This window comes from Panicum virgatum, chromosome 5N, assembly GCF_016808335.1.
Source record: "Panicum virgatum strain AP13 chromosome 5N, P.virgatum_v5, whole genome shotgun sequence".
In the NCBI taxonomy this organism is placed as follows: Eukaryota; Viridiplantae; Streptophyta; class Magnoliopsida; order Poales; family Poaceae; genus Panicum; species Panicum virgatum.
In genome coordinates, this window is record NC_053149.1 from 17356846 (window position 1) to 17371232 (window position 14387).

Consider the following 14387-nt stretch of genomic DNA (forward strand, 5'->3'; position numbering starts at 1 on the left):
GCCTTTAGTAATCCATCGTGGTTCGCTCTTAACATCTTTATGCATTGAATGTTGTCACTCGTGCCTTCCTTTGCCAATGTCCTTGGGGCCCTTATTTTGTCCTGAGCTTCTGAATTCGATCATGTATGCTTGATGAAACCACAGCCCAAGCTCCTCTTCATTGTTGGCATCCTTATCTCCTTCACCTTGTTCTCGTCACGTTTCTCTTCGCCTCTCCTTCGTGGATTTTCCCCTGCATCCAGAATAGAACATATACCAAAATATAGCTCTATTGAAAATTTTATGAAATTATCTTTCCAACAAGTGGTCATTCGCTTTAAACGGAGTCCAAACGAGAGAGTTATGACCGTCTTACTTTAGCGCTGCGTGCTGTCCAGAAAATTTTAGAGTGCACGACCTTCGATGTTTTGGCCATAACTTCTTGTGGGAAACTTCGATTGACTTCATTCTTGATTCGTTGGAACCGGAACTTCATGGGGCTTTTGAATATCCAAAAATATACTGCAATTTTCTTCTGAGATCGAGCAGAATATTGATGATAACAATGACTTCTTACGAATCGATCCGAAGATGTCGATGATCTTGATCTTGTGGTCTTCGGAGCATCTTGTTGTGCATCCTTGGCTTCAAGGTCATCACCATTGATTCACCAGCGAGTAGCATAGCTTCAATGGTCTGTCTCTATGGTTCTTGCTTTGCCTAAGATGTCAGGATCGAAGGAGGCTCTCGTGCTTTGTGTCGATGATCAGAGTGGTCTCTTTCTTTGATTGTACTCGAATAGAAGCTTTTTGAGCATCCCATGGAGAAGATGGGTGGCATCATGGTTCCTCTAATCTTGTTGCCTCCAGCATTGGTTGAATTCAAATCATCAACTTTTGTGCACAAGGTCCTCCAAACATCTTGCGACATCATCATCACTTTCTCCATTGTTTGTTGCTGCCTCTTCTTCGTTGAATTCATTGATCATCCTGCACAGAACTTGTACCGAAATTCTACTCCATGGAAAGCCTTATGAAATTACCTTTTCAATGTGGTCATTGATCCCAAACAGACTCTGGATGAACAAGTTATGGTTGTTTTACTCTGGCACTGCGCTCTATCCCGAGACATTTCAGAACGCGCTGCGTTGTAAGATTTTACCATAACTCTTCACACCGATCTCCAAAATTCACGATTCTTGATGCGTTGGAAAAAAGGCTTGATGGAGCTTTACAATATACAATTTTCTCTCATGGTACTTCTCTGATCATGGACGAAAATCTCATCACAACAGTAGTACTTTGGAGATGATGATGATCCGATTGCACGATTTTCTTTTTGGGCATGCTTCATCACCTATGGCTTGGACAAAGAAATCTCCAAGAGACATTAGCCAAAGTTGACCCGGTGACATACATTTTTCATCTCTACTTGTTTTGAGTGTGGGCTCGATAGCGGATGCTGGGCCACTAACAAAAGTTAGCACCTACCACTAAAGAGCGGGACTTCACGTAGCCATCAACTTGCATGAGTGAGATTGGACTTGTCAAAGTACGGACGTTGAGAACTTCTCAATCACTTTGTGTCTAGGGTTTTACCTGCATTCATGGACACAAACAAGAAACACAAGATATATGCAATAATGAAATTAGGGTTAGTCCAAAAAGATAGATAGATCTCCCTAGGGTTCGAGTTGCCGATCCCCGGCAACGGCGCCAGAAAAGCTTGTTGACACTCCTTAGAGCCCCAATTTACGTACCGCAAGCGCACGGATCGTGGTAGCTTTTCCCTTAGAGTACTCCCCCAAGATTTATCAATCCGTGGATCAGAAGCGAACCGACTAGAGTTTACCATCTAATCTATCGAACCTATCCTAAACATGAAGCGAAGATTGCATATAAACTGAACACTTGATAGATATAAATGAAGCATAAGTGTTCATCACACCCACAACCGTAGATGAGATAACACAACCAAGGAGCTAGGGCCTATCGTCTCTAGGTATAGTTCTAGTAAAAAAAGTGATCAAAACATAGATTGCATCTCAACTAAAGGTACACGAAATCATCTCTCAGAAAGGCGGCTCGCAAGCGGCCTACTTTCCCAAGGTCACCGGTGCGAGGTGCGTGGTAATGCCTAAGGTTTCCCAAAGCTTTACCCCAAACACCCACCAAGTGCTCTTACTCGAAGCTCCTCCTCTTGGTGGCCGCGCAACGACTCCCATGGTACTCGCCATCGATCCTATTCCACATCATGTCGTCGCTAGAATTTTTCCCTCCGCCACGCTGCCACCACACCGGGGTAATCAACCAACTAGCTAAAACACACTACCTCAATGTATCCGCAAGATATAGACTAATCACCACGAATAGATCTAATCTTACTATGAACATATAGATGCATCACATATGAGAAAGAGAGCATGCATTGAAGTAGACCAAAGTCGAGACAACTAAAATAAAGAGTAGATTGATATCACCATCGTGTGTGTACATACCCCGACGAATGTTGGGGATGACTCCCGAACTCCACCATGGCACAACCTCGCAGGGAGGCCATGGCGGCTAGGGGTGGCCTAAGCCATCTCCTAGGTACCTTCGAAGACTTGCGGCGGTCGTCGTCTCCCTCCGGCCTTGGCCCTAGGTTTTCATCGTGTTCTGGGTGGATTGATTCCCCGAGTTGAATAAGGTGCGAGCTATTTATAAGCCGAGTAAGCCACTGGTTGAAGGGGAGGCCGAACCGCCTCGGAAACGGGCTAGGCCGGCCGGCCTCATGGGCCTAGGGCGGCCGGCCTACCCTCTTTCGGGCCCGCCTCGGTCTCATCTTTCGCGTGTAGACTCCTCGCATCTTATAGAGTTTATGTCCTTCACGATTGCACCCCTTTGGACGTCGTTATCTTGGAGATATCTTCGAGGAAAGGATAGGATAGAGAATCCTTCCTTAAATCTTTATTTGCTTTGCTTAATCCCGAAGTATCTTGATCTCATCTTCGTGGGCTTAGTCCTTTGGGCTCTCTTGGAGGATGGATGTGCATGAATGGCCTTCGAATCAACATGGGATTTGGTCCTTCCTTTGGGCTTTGGCCTTCGTCTTTCTCCGTGTTAGCGCTCGATCACGGGCCTCGTCATTTCATGCTCCAAAATAGGCCAAAAACCTGCAAAAACGAAGTTCCTCCAAAATATATGTGCAAGTGTGAAAATGACCAATAATTAGGCCGGGGTTAGGACGGTTAGTGATTTTGATATTAAATTCATGTCATTATCAAGGATAAACAAGGGATAAAATGGGTACTTAAGGAGCGCCAACAAGCGAGCGCCGATGAAGAACACCGAGTCCTTGGCTGACATTACGACCAGGTTTCTCGGGATTGCGAGGAGCTGCCCCTAGACCGCTAGGGTCCGGCAGGATACCCTTCTCGCAAGCTTTCTTCTAGCGTCTCCTCCACCGAAGACCTTGCGAGGGGGCAAGCTAGCGGACAACACCTTCTACACCACCTCCCCGAGAGCGACATCATCGCCAAGAGGGACGATGCGAAGAACGGCCACCAAACCTGGCGCCGACGCCATGGTCAGGCGTCTCAACGCCCCTTCAGGCTGAGGGACATCGCAGAGGCAGGGCCCCATAGGCCCAATGTTCTTCTGCTAATCCCAGTAAAGCCGAGGGACGGCGAGCACGCCCTCTCCAGCTTTTCCCCGCCGCTCGCAATCATTCTTCTAGCATCAAAGCCTAAAGAAGCCAGGCCTCCCCATCCGGGGGACGGCCGTGAAAGGCAAAGGGACACATTACGTGACTTAGGCGAAGCTAGAAGTAAGAGCAGGGAAGTTGGAGATGAAAAGGAGTCCCACGACCCCTATTTATAGCTGCGTCGGGCGCCAAGCCTTAAGCCTGTCGCAGGGGAAAGGCTTGGACCACCCGTGACGGTGCGGCACCCCACGAGCAAAAGATGCCCTCGGTTACCGTGCCGAGATGTGCCCAGACAGGGCAAAGCCGAGCCCCTAGACGCTGAGCAGCGCAGCATCGGTGCTGGCCGACTGCCCTCGAACAGCGCATTGCAAGGCAACAAGGGAAAGCAGGGCAGAGGCCCTGCATGCGGGACAGCACGGCATTAGCACCGGCTGCCGAGCAGCAGGTGCCATCATGACCCTGGCCTGCTCAGCACGCTAACACGTCTCGTCACCAAAACAAAACAAGAAGGGGTGCGCGCCTCGGAGTACTTTTTCTGCAGGCGCACTACCCCAACCGACGAGTTGTCACTTTCACCAGGCAACCGCCCGGACGCGCCCGGCGGGAACGCGACGCCGATTGGTCACGTCAAGGGGTAAGATTGCCAAATACCCTTTGGCCGAATCCCCTGACTCGACCAAAGGCTCGGGGGCTACTGTCGGGTACCATGATTAGGGGTACCTTAATCATGGGACTAAAATCGCCCTAAAAACGCAAACATGTGTTAGGCAACCGGGCCCACAAAGGCCAACAGCCTCCTTCCAATCTGGAAGAAAGGAAAGGACTCAAAGAAGCCCAATACGCGACCCATGTACACAGTGCGGCCCATCCGCACCCCCCTCGAACCCACGGGACAATCTCCGCCTCACTCGAGGGCTCCTTGCCGAGACCGTTGACCTCGCCCCGCGCCTCCGCCTCGCTCGAGGGCAGTAAGCCTACCCTCGAGGGAGCAGATCATCTCCGCCTCGCTCGAGGGTAGCGAGCCTACCCTCGAGAGAGCAGATCGACTCCGCCTCGCTCGAAACCACCCCTTGACTGGAAGGACAAACGGTCCTTCCGCTCACCCCCCCCGCCGTACGGAGGCATTAAATTCCAACCACTCTTCCACAGCGCCCGGGTCAGACGGCGTCAGGCCTCCACTCCGCACAGTGGCTGTGACCGGAGTCCCGTCCGCTAACTCCGGTCACTGCTTCACCATTTTGGACGCTGTAGTGACACTGTGGGAACCTGCGACGCAGTGCGAGACATGCTCGGCACTGCTCCAGCCACTGTACTACCAACTCCCCATACCTTCTTCAAACTTTCCCCTCCGCAGAGCCCTCGAGCGGCATGGGCACGACCCTCGGAAGCGGCTCCGGCCTTGACCAGGACAAGACCCTGGCCAGCGGGACCCTCAGAACGTCGCCACGCCACGCCTGGAGGACGGTACCCCCTACAGTAACGACCACGCCGCCCGCTGGAGCTATAAGGACACCGGCGCGATCTCCGCAAGGCCAAGGACGATGCCCAGGACGACTGCCACGCCAGGCGCCATACCCCACAGTGTACTTTCCACAGTGCTCGACCACTGCACCCCCGCGATTCAGGGAGAAGATGACGACTTCCACGATCCCCTGTGCATGTACACCGTCCCTCCTTGTGTCTATAAAAGCAGGAGACGGCATTCCCTTAGGGGGGTCGGCCCATCCGGTAGAACATAACATTCAGCACTACTCACAGAGCACATACGCTCTTATGAGCTCCGATATTGGCACTCGCCTCAATCAACTCCTCCTCTAGCAGAGACCTGGGAGCTTCCCTCTCTCTCTCTCGCCTCGCTTGTACCCCCTACTACAGGCACCCCCGGTGCAAGACAGTACAGTGCTCTCGCACACCCCTTCGCTGGACATACGGCCCCACAGCCGGAACCAGGATAAACCCGTGCGTGACTGTGTTGCCTCTTGCATCAACATCTGGGATGAGGAACACGCAGCATCATCACTAGTTGGGTCCGGACCGCCGGGTCAGGACACTGACACTAAATAACAATAGTTATTTGTTGTTAAAAAGGTGATTATTTGGCACTAAAAAAATATATCACAAAGTCTTGATATATATACTTCCAATTATCCACTTCAGCCATTGTTAATACATAAAAAATAACTAGCTCAATTTATCCATGCTTGATGTGTGCCACCATGTATATATGTGTACGTAGAAAGAGATGAACACATTCATTTCCATGTTATATGTATAGCTCAAACTAAGGTTCATGTCAACCATATCGAGGTGGCGATGCAAATGGGAATAACTATGAATTGGGATTAGAGCATTTGGATCATGGTAATAACTAAAAGTATCTTCCACAACCTGATAAAGATTACAAACTATCCTTGTTTTTCTTTTTGTAAGTTCTATTAGCATTTGAAAAGTATTTGCAAACAAAATTTTGTCATTAAGTTCCCCTAGAATACATTATTGATAATTATAAAAAGCGGTATCATAAATCTATTTGTATATATAGCTTTGGACTCTAAATTAAACATGCATAACTTAACAAATTGTTGCATAAAACATACAAGTTCAACCTTTTTTTCAAATGCTATTATGTCCTACTTATAGGAAAAAAGAGGAGTATCTATATACGTATTTTATTACAATATCAAGAACAAGACGCAGCAAAGATCAACAATTCTAATATATGAGGGCTCTAAATTTATTTATGGATTTTTAATAATACGGCCAATAATGTATGTTAGATGAAAAACTTGTTACAACTTTTATACATAAACATATGCATACGACACTGTTGGAGAAATGCTTATCGGTACCAGCACGTTAGTGCCGGTCACAAGGGAGCCGGCACTAACGTGTATCTACAGTACACCACAGTCACTTTAGTACCGGCTATTCTCTACAGCCGGCACTAAAGTGTCACCCCCAACGGTCAACAGCCTGCCCCCTAACGGTCAGCAGCCAATTTAGTGCCGGCTGGAGCCTCCAGCCGGCACTAACTTGGCACGGTGCAGGTTAGTGCCGGCTTAAGGGTCCAGCCGGCACTAACTTTCTACAATTTGTGCCGGCTGAATTCACTGGCCGGCACTGTGTTGCCCTGTATATACTGCCCCCTCCCTTCTTCCCCAGCCCGACCCATCCATTTGGCCGAGCTTCTCCTCTCAACCATGGCCTGTTAGAGGGGAGGTGCTGCCCATTTTCTCCAAAATTTGTGAGGATTTCGCCCATCCAAGTGCATTAAATGTTAGCAGCTTCTTCCACTCTTCTTTCATAGTGTTTATTCTTTCGTTTCATGCTTTCTAGGTAAAGAAAATAGTGTTAGAGGGGAGGTGCTGCCCATTTTCTCCAAAATTTGTGAGGATTTCGCCCATCCAAGTGCATTAAATGTTAGCAGCTTCTTCCACTCTTCTTTCATAGTGTTTATTCTTTCGTTTCATGCTTTCTAGGTAAAGAAAATAGTAATTTTAAGGTTGAGGAACAATGAGCATAATTTTTCAATTTTTTCATTAATTTGAACAAAATAGAATTGATTTGTTGTGTTTTAGAGAAGGATTACTATATAGTTTGAGTATGACACATTTAGATTTTTTTTTTGAATTATTTCATGGGGACATGTCTATATGTTATTATGCAAAATTTTAAGGATTTTAAGGATGAGGGAAAATGAACATGATTTATCAATTTGTTCATTAATTTGAGCAAGGTAGAATTATTTGTTGTTTTTTAGAGAAAGTTAACTATATAGTTTGACTATCACATATTTAGAATGATTTTTTTGAAATATTTCATGGTGACATGTGTATATGTTATTGTGTCAATTTATTTTGCTAGATACGTGGCCTATGACACATTTACAATTTGTTTTCGAAATACTTCATAGTAACTTGTTTTGATATATGTAGAATTGATTTTTGTTTTTATACGGTAATTAATTACAGATGGACCGGCAATGGATGCACGGCAGCCGGAGCACCTCGGCGTGGATTCAGGGTTTAGATTCTTTTCTCAAGGCGGCAATGGCAAATAGGTCGCCAAAGGGTTTAATGTGTTGTCCATGCAGTATTTGCGAAAATAAAAAGGAATTCTGGAAAAGAGATACTCTATGGAATCACCTGGCCTTGAATGGATTCATGAGTAACTATACCCTTTGGACCAAGCACGGCGAAATTGGAGTTATGATGGAAGATAATGAAGAAAATGCCGATGATGATAACAACCTTCCAGATTGGGCATGGGTTCATGAAGCAGGTGGCTTTCAAGATGAACCAATGGACGAGGGTGAAGCAAATGTTGCACAAGAGGAGCCACCTGACGAGCTAGGTCAGGCGTTACTTGATGCACAGAAAGACAGTGAGACTGTGAAGGAGGCATTAAAGTTCGAGAAGATGTTGGAGGATCACAAAAGGCCGTTGTTCCCTAGTTGCAAACCGGAGCAAAAGAAGTTGGGTACCACGCTGGAGATGCTGAAATGGAAGGCAACTAATGGTGTCATCGATAAGGGATTTGGTGAGCTATTAAAGATTGTAAAGAACATGCTTCCTGAGGGTAATGAACTGCCGTCAACAACATACGAAGCTAAAAAGATGGTTTGCCCTCTTGGATTGGACGTGCAGAAGATTCACGCATGTCCTAAGGACTGCATCCTGTATCGCGGTGAATACGAGAACTTGGAAGCTTGTCCTGTTTGCAGTGCATTGCGGTATAAGATTACGCGAGATGATCCAGGTGATGTTGATGGGCAGCCGGTAAAGAAGAGAGTTCCCGCAAAGTTGGTGTGGTACTTCCCTATAATACCACGTCTGAAGCGCTTTTTCAAAAACAAGGATAACGCTAAGTTGATGCAGTGGCACAAAGAAGACCGTAAGGAGGATCACATGATCAGACACCCAGCAGATGGGTCCCAGTGGAGAAATCTTAACCGAGAGTATCCTCAATTTGACAACGACCCAAGGAATATAAGATTTGCTCTAAGTACTGATGGAATGAATCCGTACGGTGAGTTTGGCAGCGCTCATAGTACATGGCCTGTGACCCTATGTATGTTCAACCTTCCTCCTTGGTTGTGCCTGAAGCGTAAGTTCATCATGATGCCGGTGCTTATAGAAGGGCCAAAAGAACCTGGCAACGACATTGATGTGTTCCTGCAACCCTTGATGGATGATCTATTACTACTCTGGAAAGAAGAAGGTGTACATGTGTGGGATGAGTATAAACAGGAGTCCTTCAACCTCCGAGCTTTGCTTTTTGTATGCATCAATGATTGGCCTGCACTTGCAAAACTTTCGGGACAGTCGAACATGGGATACATGGCCTGCACCCACTGTTATGATGAGACCGATAGCATTTATTTGAAACACTGTAAGAAGTGCGTATACATGGGCCATCGTCAATTTCTTCCTACCGATCACCCCCTAAGAACCGAAGGGAAGCATTTCAAAGGAGAGCCCGAAACTCGTCCTAAGCCTCTATTCCGTAATGGAAAGCGTGTGTTCTCGATGATCAAGGATGTGAAGGTAGTATTTGGAAAGGGTCCTGGTAGGCAACCTGTTCCCAAGGATGACCAGGGACATGTTCCAATGTGGAAAAAGAAGTCTATATTGTGGAACCTACCTTATTGGCAAGTCTTACAGGTTCGCAACGCAATTGATGTGATGCATCTGTCAAAGAATCTTTGTGTGAACCTACTAGGCTTCCTGGGAGTGTATGGTAAGTCAAAAGACACATTGGAAGCAAGGCGCGACATGCAACAGCTAGCTGGACGACAAGGCTTGCAACCCGAGAAGAGAGACAAAGGATGCCACTATTTAAAATCTGCCAGCTATAATCTGAGCAAAGAGGAGAAGGAAAGTATGTTCGATTGCTTGAACAGTATCAAGGTCCCTTCTGGGTACTCCTCAAATATACAGGGCATAATAAATGTGAAAGAGAAGAAAATCCAAAACTTGAAGTCACATGACTGCCGCGTCCTGATGACACAACTACTTCCAGTTATACTGAGGGGTGTTCTACCGGAAAATGTGAGATTGGCAGTTGTAAAGCCTTGTGCGTTCATGAATGAAATTTCGCAAAAAGCAATTAATCCAAATAATCTAATAAAGCTGCAGAAAGACATTGTCGAATGTCTTGTCAGCTTCGAGATGGTCTTCCCACCTTCCTTCTTCAATATTATGACACACCTTCTAGTTCATATTGTGACAGAAATAACTATCCTGGGTCCTGTTTTTCTACACAATATGTTCCCTTTCGAGAGGTTCATGGCCGTATTGAAGAAGTACGTGCGCAAACGTTCTCGCCCAGAAGGATGCATTGCTAAGGGCTATGGAACAAAGGAGGTCATTGAGTTTTGCGTTGACTATCTTCCTGATCTCAATCCGATTGGGCTCCCCGTGTCACACCATGAGGGGCGACTAAAGGGAAAAGGCACACTAGGAAAGAAATGTAATATGAACATCTCTTGTAGTGAATTCAGCAAAGCAAACTTCACGGTTCTTCAGAATTCATCCAAGGTGGCTCCCTATATTGATGAGCACATGAATATTATACGGTCTGAAAATCCACAGAAGAATTTTGCTTGGATTACACGCCAACATATAAAAACTTTTGACGGCTGGTTTAGACGAAAATTATTGGGCAACAACACAGTTGATCAAGAACTTCAATGGCTGGCCAGGGGACCATCAATAACCGTCCAGCAATACCAAGGGTACGAAATCAATGGGTATACATTTTACATGAGAGCTCAAGATAAAAAAAGCACCAACCAAAACAGTGGTGTCCGTATGTGTATAGTAAACAGTAATGGAGAAAAAAACAACTACTGTGGTGTCATAGAGGAGATATGGGAACTTGAATATGGACCCATAGTTGTCCCTCTGTTTCGTTGCGAATGGGTGGCTGGAGGAGGCGTAACGAAGGACCGGTATGGGATGACCATAGTCGATTTTAAAAAGATTGGATATAAAGATGAGCCATTCGTTCTAGCCAAGGATGTGACACAAGTGTTCTATGTGAAGGACATGTCGAGCAAACCGAAGAAAAAGTCGGATAAGACGTCTCAAGCAGACAAGGCTGGAAATGAGCCAAAACGGCACATAGTTCTTCTAGGTAAAAGAAAAGTTGTTGGAGTCGAGAATATTTCGGACAATTCGGAAGATTATGACCAGATTGATGACCTTCCTCCATTCTCAGTTGACGTTGACCCCAGCATCCTCTTATCCAAAGAGGACACGCCTTACTTACGCCGTGATCAAGTCCAAGGCACTTTCATCAAAAGGAAGATTATCAATGTTCCAGTAGATAATGATGATGAGTAGTACTTTTATATAAATTATATATTGTATTTTCTCATTAAGTGATGTAATGTAACGCACCGCGTCGTATTTGTCTCAATTCTCGATACTATTCATCCAATTAGGACACAATATCATCTTCAAATAATATTATATTTTTGCATGGTATAAATATTATTTACTTTCACTAATTTTGCATTACTAGGAGTGTTGAAACATTAAATTACAAACAAATAATCAAGTAATTTGCAAATTGATTACATCATTGTATAGGCTATTACTGAAAAGACTTTTGAATATTTTTGCATGGATCAATCTGAAATTTTTTCGATTTATTACAAATAATAGAAGCATACTAACATATAAACCCTGTAAGCTACACATAATTGATAATAGTAGCATATTTGTTAATTTACTTCAATTGCTATTATTATTGTGTAGATATAATTACTATAATTATTGTGTAGCTAAAAAACTTAAGATATAATTTTTTGTTTTATTATTTTAATTATTAAGCCTACTATGAATAAATTTATGAATATTAAAAATTTATTGTAAATGGTAACTAGCGTGGCGAATTTACAATTCCCGCCAGATGGGACACGTTAGTGCCGGCTGGTAGTTATAGCCGGCACTAATGTGAGAACGTTAGTGCCGGCTAGAACTACCAGCCGGCACTAACGTGTCCCATCTGACGTCACGGGGGCACGTTAGTGCCGGCTGGTAATACCAGCCGGCACTAACCGAGCCACCCCCAACAAATTACCCCCTTCGCCGACCAATTCAGATCGACGTCATCCCCAACCCGCCGCCTCGACGTCGCCCAACCCGCCCCTGCTCGCTCGCCCGCCCGCACTCGTGCGCCGCCGCGCCACCCCCGCCCCCGGCCGCGCGTGGATCCCCGGCCGGCCCTCACCTGCGTGCGCCGCCGCGGTTCGCCGTCGACCTCCCCGGCCCGGCACGCCGTGCCGGCCGCACCGCCCTCGCCCCCTGCCGCATCCTCGTGATTCCCCCGGGGCGAGCGCTTCCCCGAGCCGCGTCGCGTCCAGGCGAGAAGCGCCGCTCCTCCTCCGCGTCCAGGCGCCGCCGCCGGCCGGCCCTCCTCCACCGCCGCTCCATCCTCGTCGTCTGCCCTCCCCATCCAGCTACCTGGTGCCAAGCCGCCGCCAGCCGCTCCTACGCCCTACCCTGTCTCCTCTCCTCGGACTCTCCCCCACATCGCCGGTGCCCCGGAGCCGCCTCACCTCGCCGGATCCGTCCCAACTCGAACGCGACAAGCCGGCGACCCTCCCCCTCCCCTCCGCCGCAGGCCGCACCGCGCCACCAGGACCTCGCCGGAGCTGACCCACCTCGTGTGCGACGAGCCGGCGGCCCCTCCCCTCCGCCGCCGCACCTCACCATCACCAGAGATCCACACACCGCGAACTGACACCGTGTGGTCTGTGTGGTATGCGTTCTCGCTTCCTCAGTTCCTCACTATCCATTATGTCTAGGATTCAGGGTAGGATTCAGGTATGCGTTCTTGCTATTTGCTTACTCTTCTTGCTTGTTCTTCTGCAGATCTTCTTGCTTGTTGCAGATCTTGCTATTTGCTTACTATTTAGGGTAGGATTCAGGGTAGGATTCAGGTATGAGTCTCTCGCGTTCATTCTTTGTCTGAGATTGCTATAGTTAATTCTGTTCTTTGTCTTTGGTTTCATGAATGACTTACTGGATGCACAATTGGTACTTGTGACACATATTCTTTAGATAGACGCCGAATTAGTTTGATCTGCTAGTTGGTTCAAGTGGACTTTCAGTTATGGTTGGCTGGTTTGCTCACCCCATGGACAGTGGAGTTAAAAACTGCCCCCATATCTAGGCCTTCTTCAGAATTAGCAAAGTTGTATACTTGTAAGCTGCACAAGGTTAATGTTTGAAGAACTTTCCTGTGGGCTGAGGCTTAGGAGCACTGGCCACAATGCCTATATTTTAAGATAACATTATCATTCCATGATAGACCAGAACCTGAAAAAATGCATTCAAGGTGTACATATGGAGGTTTTGTTTTTGTTTGTGGTTCCAGTTTTGTCTGAAAGGTTCATGTGAAGTTTGGGGATTAATTAAGTGTGGAAGGTGATGGTGAGGGGTGCACTGCTCGCCTAAGTGAAATTACTAGAACCAGTGAATGAGGACCATTTTAATCTCATGACTTTAGAGCAATAGGAAATTACAGAGAGATGATGCAGTGCTTCCTGTGAAAATGAACCACATGGATCATTTTTTCTGCATATTGCTAATGTGCTGGCCTCATAGGCATTTTTATCTGACCTGGTTCAGCTCATTTTACCTATGCACCCTGGTACAGATTGGAGATCACTGATGCTTTCTAATGCTTATCATTTTGGTTCCACTTTTGTTCTGCATGGCATTTATAAATTTATTAGATCACTGATTCCTCTTCTCTGATAATCAGAACCGACACTGCATTTAGCTCTGCAACCTTTGTGATTAAATAACTTTCCTGAAATGCTTTTGAGTGGAATATATGTCACAGAAACTTAGCAGATAGATAACATGTAGTAGTAGTTTTATGCTTGTCATGATAATACAAAATCCAGTGCCTTTTCATCCGAATCTAGTAGCTTGTATTAATTGTTCTGGTTTGGTTGTCCTAAGTAATTTTAGTGCTGCATCCCTAACAAACAATTACAGCCATAACACCATAGCTGAGCATGAGCTCACCTAGGATTAAAGCATGGCATAGTATGCCCTTAACAGAGCCAAAAAAACATTTGGAATTTTGGATTTTGTAACAAAGCAAGGTAATCAAGACTGGAAGAAAATACTTAATGTTTTTTTATTGTTTCAGGTAGTGGAAATGGATCCTACGGACAACCAAGACGAGTTAATGCACGAGCTCATTCGTGGTAGTACTGGGCACATAGCTCCAGAGTTTGATGAGGACGAGAACGATGGCAGCCAATTTTTAAACTTGCATTATCATGGCGACGAGGAGCAAGATATTAGTGGGGAGGAAGAAGGAAATGTCGAGGAAGCCGAGGTATAAAAGTTTAGTGATTCTTTCAGGCATCAGGATAAATGTTTTGTCAATATATATGTTAGGAGCAAGATATTGTTTGTGACACATGCGGCCCAGCTGCGAACTATTTGTGTTATGTTGCTAGCTTTGTTGATGATTTCAGTCCTTGTGTAAGGAGTCGTGCTCCAGCTAAAAATTCTTATGAATGTTTCAGTCAATAAGTTACCTAATATCATGATAATTTTCGATCTGGAACCCTTGTTTGCGGGTTATGAAGGTTACGCATACCTGCCGCGATGTCCACTAGTTGCTAGCAACCCGCTTGATAAATTTGCGATTCTTTCAGGCATCAGGATCGACGAAGCCTAAACGGAAACGTG